This window comes from Tasmannia lanceolata, unplaced genomic scaffold (assembly GCF_043159265.1).
Source record: "Tasmannia lanceolata isolate RefF3 unplaced genomic scaffold, GAP_Taslan_0.1 ptg000016l, whole genome shotgun sequence".
NCBI classification, from domain to species: Eukaryota; Viridiplantae; Streptophyta; class Magnoliopsida; order Canellales; family Winteraceae; genus Tasmannia; species Tasmannia lanceolata.
Window position 1 is genome coordinate 7,798,463 of NW_027518693.1, and position 9,381 is coordinate 7,807,843.

Here is a 9,381-nt window from a genome sequence, read left to right on the forward strand (position 1 = left end):
TCTATGTCAGACTAGAATTCTAAAACACAAGTGCCAACCGTCCACTTTCCTCCTCAAAAATTAACTCTGAAGCAAAGCAAATACCTAAAATAGGTACAAATTTCTAACCAAACTAGGACTCCTAGTTCACTAGGATTCAACACGTCTGTTCGCACCGGCCCCGGCACTGGCCCCTCCGACACCGTGTAGTCGGTGATGACTATCAACAATGCATGCCGGAGACATACATGCCTTGCGTTTGTTAAAGTAGAAAAAATTAAGTAACACCTTCTCCAACAGCTTAAGCTTTAGTAGTAATTGGTTGTTTCACATGGTATCGGAGCTATTCCCCTGTGTTCAAAACTCCTTGATATTTAAATCCACATGTAATGGCCAACCCAAAAGAGGGGCCACATGTGCCACGTGTAGGCCAAAGAGGGGTCACACATGAGGGGGAGTGTTGAATTAGAAAAGATTAAATAGCGCCTTCTCTGAGGGGGAGTGTTAAAAGTAGAAAAGATTAAATAACGCCTTCTCCAGTAGCTTAAGCTTATGGAGTAATTGGTTGTTTCACACCGTTTAATGAAGTGAGGTGAACCGAATGATAATCTGCACAGAAGATTAGAAACAGTAATGAGAAGGTATACATGCAGTATGGTGACGTTATATTGGCAGAGCCCAACCAGAAAGAAAACCCTGTTCCAACTGCTACCTGTTAAATAGAACCGCAAAAAGGGTTGGCAAAGTTTGAAGGAATCAAGTGTTTAAAAAGTCCAATGGAAAAGCATATTAAAGACTGTAAGAAGGCGAGAAGCAATATAAAGAAGCCTTTACGTGTAACAAAAACTTAATCCACGCTGGTAATCCATAGTTGTGATTCTTGATGAGACTTAGAATGTCATCTAGTAGCCCAATTGCCGGAAAGGAAAGAGTAGCAGCCGCTGTTCCATAAATTCTAGTGGAACCAGAACCAGCTACAACTCTTGCTACATAAATACCAATCGGAACAAAAAATAATCCACCCATCGTACGGGTCCCCTTCTTAGAGGAGTGCATAGTAGGCCCTTCTTTCCGAGGATTTGATGAATCTTCAAACTATCAGCTAGTGGGACATATAAATATCCTGCGCATGATACTAAAACTGCTGATATAGAAAAAGGGCGTGTCAAGTAAAAGGGTGGCAAAGGTAGTCTGACAATCCGCCATGAACACCAGTCGACAAACAAAAGTAGCATGGCTAAGAAGGCTATCAATCCCATATTAATTACAACTCCAGGTTGTATCCTGAGAGCAACAAATTCAAGTCAATTACCAGTTATCATTAACAACAGAGTAACAAAGTAACAAATTCAAGTCATTCTGTTTCCCACTAGCAAAATTACAAATCCAACAAATACTCCAAAAGATTCTTTTTGTGCATACCTCGCCCATTACCAACTAATCCAAACATTACAAGGAGAACATGCCATTAAAAATAAAATATTGCAATTTTTTCAAAGCCCAAAAACTGTAAGAATGACTCATAAGTCCAAATGATCAGAGAATCAATGTCACTTATCAATCTAAGATAATTTAATACTGGCCTAACAACCCAAGATAACAGCTTCTACATAGAAAAGTCACTTCCATCGATGAATCATCATCCTGCTTGTCCCTTCTTTCGATTGATTGTGTTCGCGCGGTCTTGTGGACGATCAGGAGAGGGTTACAGGTCGTGAGAGATGCCTCTTTCTCATAGTAGAACTGGTGGGGTAGAATCTCAGAGTAAATTCTCAACCAATAGTAAAAAATCAGAAATTTTATAAGAATTTTTTTTGTGCGCTAGGACATGCTAGTCATTAGCACCTATAACACAAGGGTAGGAAATAAATACAATACAATAGCATAAATGTACTATGTGATTTATGGGACAAGATAGGTAATAAATACAAGCCAATGGCATAAATGTACATTTGATTCATGAAACAAGATAGGAAACAAATTCACGTTAAGGGTATTATAGGGTTTTGATCAAAAGAGAACTTGATAGGCATTTCTAAGTTAGTAAATGATTTTAGAAAGGCATCATGGTCATTAAATTTTTTATGGTTTGGAATTGGAATAAGTTGTCCCACACCTTACTCAAAGCATACACATGACCATCTCTTATACACACATGTCTCACCAGCCAAACACATGGCATCTCTTACATACACTAGTCCCACCATCCAAACACACATCTTGCTTTACACTTGTCCCAACAGCCAAATGCATGGCATCTCTTGCTCTCCATACATAGACATGTCTCTCTTGCACACATGTTCTCTTCATCCAAACGCATGGCATCTCTTGCACACACATATTCTCTCCATCTATACGCATGGCATACCAATCATACACTTGTCCCTCCATACAAATAGTTCTCTCTTAACTTCTCCTATTAAGATTTTTAAAGGCAAAAGGGGGAGAAAATCTTGAGAAAATCCAGGAAAATTCCCCTTCTTCTAGCAGCCCTCATTTTGCATTGAGGGACAAGTGTGTACTTGGTATGCCATGTGTGTGCATGGAGAGAATATTTGTATGCAAGGGATGCCATGTGCTTGGATGGATAGTACATATGTGTGCAAGAGATGTCATGTGGTTGGATGGTGGGACAAGTGTAAGCAAGAGAGAAATGTGTGTTTGGATGGGAAAGACAAGTGTATGTAAGATATACAATGCATTTGGATGGTAGGGCATGTATATACAAGAGATGGCCATGTGTATGCTTTGAGCAAGGTGTGGAGCAACATATCCCAATTCCAACCCATAAAAATTCTAATAGCCATGATGCCCTTCTAAATCATTTATTAATTTGAAAATACCAATCAATTCCCCTTTTGACCAAAACCCTAGAATACCCTTAACTTGGATTTATTTCCTATCTTGTCCCATGAATCAAAAATACATTTATGCTCTTGTACTGTATTTATTTCCTATATTGCCCCACGAATCAATAAGTGCATTTATGCCCTTGTGCTGAAGGTGTTAATGACTAGCATGTACTAGCACACAGACAAAAAAATTCTTATAAAATTTCTATTTTCGGCTACAAGGCCCTTTCATGTCCACTAGTCTTCACCCCGTCCATCCTTGGAGCTTCCTCTTCTAAGACAAAACCTGAGCACCTTCTTCATTACGAATCTATCCAACTCCAGAGTGTCTATTGGTCTCATCGGTACGATTTTATAGGTTTGAATCATTTGCAAACTAGATGGTGTGGCAGCGCCAACACTTAGAAATTGATAAAATTGTATCGGAAGCACTTCCAATCTCCCAGATGCCTCTCCTATCTCATCCTCAGAGCAGCTTCTAACCTTTTTCCTCTTCTACATTGACATACCTCGCACCTACCCCGTCCTGGTTTGTTACCACCTGCTTGACCTCTTGCTTCACCAGTTGGAAGCATTCTCCCAGGGATCCCAATGTTCGCCATAAAAAAAATTCAAACTTCACCTCAATCACCACTCCTAGGACGTATCACGTGAGTTCACCCATATCAAGTATAGACAGATGTTTTTTACTGTGATAATCGGAATACCAATCTTCCTGTATACTACATGTCCTTTTCAAGATTCTGATATTAATTGCTAAGAAGTAGGAGGGAAGTTATTAGGAAAGTATGGGGAAGCGTGGAAGGGGGTAGGCTAGATAGAGAGGCCGTCAAGTCTTGGAAGAGTGGAAGTCTATTTTTCCACTTTCTAAAATTTTTAACCAAGGGTCCGTTACGATGCACATAATATAGAAGTACAAGAAAAGGAATATGGAATTCCCATTTCTTTACTTACCTTTTTCTCTTGATTTGAGAGGAAAGTCAAACAGTGCAAATCAGCTTGTAATTGGAAAATTTACAGTCAACAATGACTAACATGTGAATAGTAAATGGCAACCAAATAAAGATAGGAAATGGAAAATGTGTCTGTTCACTTTTTTTGGTGCATCCAAAGATCCAAATGGACCGTAGGGGATTAGATTTAGGGTGAGGGATGGGAAGAGAGTGGGCTTTTGGAGTGAGAGGTGGTTACGTTTTTTTTGGAATGGTTGAGTGGTGGTTACGTATTATCTCGTAATCCCACGAATTCCCAAGCCTCTATAGGATAGTGAGGAATAAAAAAAAGCAAGAGTTTTTTAGTGCCACCAAAGGGTGGGGAAGCGTGATTTGTGGGGTAGACTTGTATAGGAAAATATCAAACTCTGAATCTCTTTGCAAAAATAACCTCCTTTGCAGATTGGAGCTTTACGCTCATGTGGATCTACCGGATCATATGGTTTGTACCCCGAAATCGAATGAGGCATTTTCAATTAAATCGCTATTTAGGTTCTTGGGCCACCCCAAGACAACTTCTTTCCCATGACAGAAGGCGTGCAGATCCCTAACCCCATAGGGAGTCCAAGCCTTATGTTGCATAACAACCCTTAGAAGCATCAGCACCCAGGACAGGCTCAAAGACGGACACTTTCAAATGGCAAACATATGTTTCATTTACACATCGGAACAGGACTCCATTTCCCATACTTTTCATATATTGTAGAGAGGCTTCCTTTATATGGGACCAAGTTCACAATTGGTATGGGTTCAGTTGGGTTTTCCCTAATCCACTACAAGAATGCATTGGGAGCTGAAGAGTAACAGGTCTTGGCCTAAGTCTTTGGCATCATACTCCTTTCATTATCTACTGGATTATTTGGTTGGACAGAAACTCAAATATTTTCAATGATAGAGGATCCGCCCCAATTTGGTTGGTGCGGAAAATTAGATTCACAGTGGTATCTAGGTGTTTCTACACAAGTCCTTGGACTACTCGGAGGATAGTATTATTAGAAATTGGGACACGATCATGTCAGGTAAAGCTTCTAAAGCAAAAATAGTAGCAAGGTGGAAACTCCCTCCTAGGAACATCATCAAACTCAATGTTGACGGCTGCTCCCTTGGCAACATAGGCATGGCAGGTATTGGTGGAGCTATTAACAATTCTTTGGATGACATCATTTTCTCCTTCGCTAGTCCACCACTGGAGCTATTAACAACTCGGGTAGAAACAATGAGGAAAGACTTGATAGCTAGGAACATAACAGAGAACATGACCTTGGATAGGATAGAATGAAAGAAAATGATCCACGTAGAAGAACCCAACGAGAGCCGGGATTAGTGCTAGGTAGATTCCTTTCAACTTCTTCATGAAATTTTTCTAAAGGATTCATTTTAGTTGACCCCAACTAGTTTGGGACAAAAGCTTTGTTGAGTTGAGTTGAGTGCGGTCCACCACTGAAGCTGAAATCCAGGCTCTCCATCAGGATTTGAGCAGTTCCTTAGTTAGATGGAGTGCAGTTTGGAAATGGAAAGTGACTCGTCTAGCACCTTGTTGTGGACTAAAGGGATTAGCGATGGCCTGTGGAGACTTTCTAACTTCATTGATGAGATTAGAGACATATGTGAGCAGGGTTATTTCTTTCGCGCTTATTCTTAGAAGTGCCAAGGATTAGGCTGATCGTCTAACCAAATACGGAACCACAAGCAATTCTTTCTTTTGGGGCATTCTTTAGCCCTTGATGGGCACTTGCAATCCTCTCTTTTAATAAATGGTATCTCTTTTCAAAAAAAAAAAAAGGATCTATAGACCATGCAACACTTTGGAAAGCAAGATCACCTCCATATTCGTTGATATGCTGTTTAGCATTGGTGGACAACCCAACTCCAGTTTCAATGTCTTTTAGCATTTGTAAATCAGGTTGGATAATAAAGCCAAGCCTTGAAATTTGATTCTCTCTCTAAAACCCAATTCATCCGAAAACTAGGCAGATGGACAAAATGCAGTTAAAACAAAATGGAAACTTAGAGTTGTACCAGAGTTTTAAGATAATATTAAAGAAAAAAAATCTAGAACGTGAGAACCCATTCAGACAACAACAATGTTTTCAAAAATGTATGTAAGAAATAGTAATAGGCTGATAGGTATACAAAAAAAGAAATGAACTTATTTTTTAATGCAGTTGAAAGAACTTAAAGTGACTCCAATCATCAAAGCTTCTAGAAGAACTTTGGGAATTATGTGGAGTTAAAAGTCTAAATCATAACAGTTCTACGTACCTGTATTGTTTAAATCGCAAAAGAGGCCCTCCTTACCTGAATTTCCTGCGTCTTTTTTAAAAGATTCTAAGACGATGAGTAGTCGCCCCCAAATCAACAGCGGATCAGTCAAAATCATCAATGTTGCGAGGCAAATCAACATCGGTGGAAGGAATTACTACAAACTTTGTATCACTCTCTTCACCACCACTCGAAAATAATACGTTAGAATCCCCTCCAGAAATCTCCACACCATCATCCCAGTCATCAAATGAAGAAATACCCACAAAATCCTATAACAAGATATAAGCACGAAATATATCTTCAATAAGCTATCAAGATTATCTCTAATTTTTAAAAAAACGCAACAAAATTTTATACTAAAATCTTCATTAAGGCCCTGTTTGGATTGTAGGAAAATCATTTATTGATAAAAAAATTTCCTAGGGAATTTTTTATTTCAACAATTCAGTGGCAAATGATTAATTTCACTATTTCAAGGATATCATTGTAAATTAATAGTTCCTGCAAATAACACTTGAAATGCAAGTGGTTCAATTCACTTTTTTTTCATATGTAATTGTTGTGGATTTAGGGAATAATACGGCTTACCAGACTTCTGTTAGAAACAACAAATAAACGATGTTAGTGAAACCTTTTCCAATGCAGCGAGATGAGGCATGCACTATGTCGCTCTCTGTAAGGTGAATTTGCGCCTCTGCGGAAACTAATTCCGATGCAGCAGATTATTGGCCGCAATCACCCCCAGGATACAATAGCCCGACACACCGTCGATCTCCAAGAACTGCACGATCAAGGAGATTCGAACCACCCAAACACTTCAGTAGCCTAACAAAATACGTAAAATAAAAGAAGGAAGGAATCTCTGTTTACAGAAGATAGGAAAAACAAGAAGAAAACTATAGTTTTTCGTTCTGTTATTGTATGTAAAAACCACACAGAACATCCTCTTTTATAAACCAAAACATATCCGTTTAATACACCATTTAATGGTGTAAAGACGCCCTTTAAGAAAAGAGCCGTTCAAAAGACAGTTACAGATAAGAACGGTCACATTCCAACAACCACAACGTATGGGAACGGCGCATTTATTTGTAAAAAATAACGGTGGCGTTATTTACCCAGTTAATTGACGTTCAAGTAAGCCGGCTTACCCAGGTATGCCGTCTTATCTAAACAATAACGGCGAAGGTAAAAGGAAGTTATACGGACAGACCCAGGTATGCCGTCTTATCTAAACAATAACGGCGAAGGTAAAAGGAAGTTATACGGACAGACCCAGGTATGCCGTCTTATCTAAACAATAACGGCGAAGGTAAAAGGAAGTTATACGGACAGTAACAAAAATTAAAATATAGGAGAAGGAAAAACCTTGACTCACAAGCGCGACCGACAGAGCCAAGCAAAGCCGGGCCGGGCGGCGCGCGCGTGTGGTATAGCCAAAAGCCTACCGGGTCCATTTGGTGGCTCATCCGCGTAGGCCCCCTTTCTCCTCTTCTCATTCACAAAGCTAAGAAAGTGAAAAGCTATATATTAAGCTTTTCTCCACTTTCCAATACGAGTCTATTCGCTTTTGTGAAGGAAGTGAGCAAACTCATTTTACAAACCAAAGTGGCTTCTTTTTGTAAACAAAATAACTTTGTAAAATACCAACAAGGGCTATTTTTGTATTAAAATACCAACAGTAATCAACAAGGTAAAAGCGAGAAATTTTGAAAAAAAAAAAAATATTTTCCAAGCTTTTGGAGAAGATTCTACCGATCCAAATAGGCCCTAAGCTCAAGCTACTAAGGGCCTGTTTGTTTAAGATTATGACAACCGATTGTGGAATCCCCAACCGATTATTAGACTCGAATTTAGTGCAATTTTCGGTCCAATAATCGGTTGGGGACTCCACAATCAGTTGTCATAGGCTCATAATCGAAAACAAACAGGGCCTAAATAAAATGATATTTGTTTTCTCTTGAAGCGCAAAATACCTCATCCATAGCTGAGATCTGAACCAAACTACACCGAAAATTGCATCCTCGTGCTCGGATTTCAGAACCAGAAGACTAAAATGAAACGAAAAATTAATTACAGGATCTAGAGACAGGTACTGAGGAGGGAAAATAATGGATTTACTAAAGAAATGAGAGCTCTTACAAACCCATAGGTAATAGAAAATCGTTTAAAACATGATTTAGGATCGACAAATAATCGTACCTTGAGAGTAGAAGAGAATCCATAAGGCGAAAATGAGGTTGAGGAAGGTAACGGTCTTGAACGAGGGGATCTTTTTATTAGGGTTTGATGAAACCCTAGACGAACCAGATGAAATTTTGTAGAACACATGAGTCGGTGAGGGGAGACGTAAACAGGAAGGTATTTTCGTGAGGAATTATGTATGATACTAAGAAGTGGAAATAAAGACAAAAGATCTTGGGAGATGATTTTTCGCTCCCCCACCAGTAGGATTATGCGCCCTATTTTTCAAGCTTTTTTACGTCAAATTACGTGAAAAAGGGGCGCATAATCCTACAGTGGGGCGAAATAATCATAACCCCATCTTTAAACTTTCAACTCCTTGTCCCACGCGAGGAGGCGTCTATTTCGACACGAGCGAAGAAAACAAAAGTTCAAAATGTATACAATTTTACACGCGTACCGGTTCAGAAGTAGACATGTGGCAGAATGCATCTTTCCTACGCCCTCTTCTTTGCGAGAGGCACCCCTTTTCCCTTCACTTGTAGGGCAATGATAAATTCGCACCACCTGTAGGATAATTCGCACCACTTGGACGTGAATTATGTAGCGGACTTTAACGCTTTTTTGACGTTTAAAGTGGTGTGAATTATCCCACAGTGGGTGCGAATTTATCATCAACCCACTTTTATAGTCCAACTAGAATCTCGTTTTTTATTTTTATTTTTTGTTCCTTTCTTTGGATAGTGGGTAAGTGATAAACACAGCTTATATCGTTAGATTAACCATTGCATCTGCACGGAAAACTTTCCTTGTGGAAAACAAGGAATGTTTTTCTCACCAGACAAGCTTTTGTTCTCACAATTTACATACAAATGACATGTTATGGCTTATTTAGAGGAATATATTTATAAATCGAGGGTCCCTGTACATAAAATTTGTACTAAATGACCATGTTTGGATTGCAAGAATTTTTAGAAGGAAAAATATTTCTAAAATTTACGACTTCATTTAGACTTGTTTGGATTGCAGGATAATTCGGGAAAAGATTGGAAAGGAAAAATACTCAGTAAAATTTCCTACTTTTTTTACACATGAAAAAAACATAACTT

At 39.0% G+C, this 9,381-nt stretch overlaps 1 pseudogene across 1 annotated transcript; it reads right to left on the reverse strand.

Moving 5' to 3' along the window:
* Positions 1 to 664: 664 nt before the first annotated feature.
* Positions 665 to 8,432, reverse strand: LOC143849142 (phospho-N-acetylmuramoyl-pentapeptide-transferase homolog; annotated as a pseudogene). Its single transcript, XR_013235568.1, has 4 exons — positions 8,291 to 8,432; positions 8,065 to 8,139; positions 6,122 to 6,357; positions 665 to 1,263 (listed from the first exon to the last, which is right to left on the reverse strand). The product of XR_013235568.1 is annotated as a phospho-N-acetylmuramoyl-pentapeptide-transferase homolog (transcript).
* Between the last annotated feature and the right edge of the window lie 949 nt (positions 8,433 to 9,381).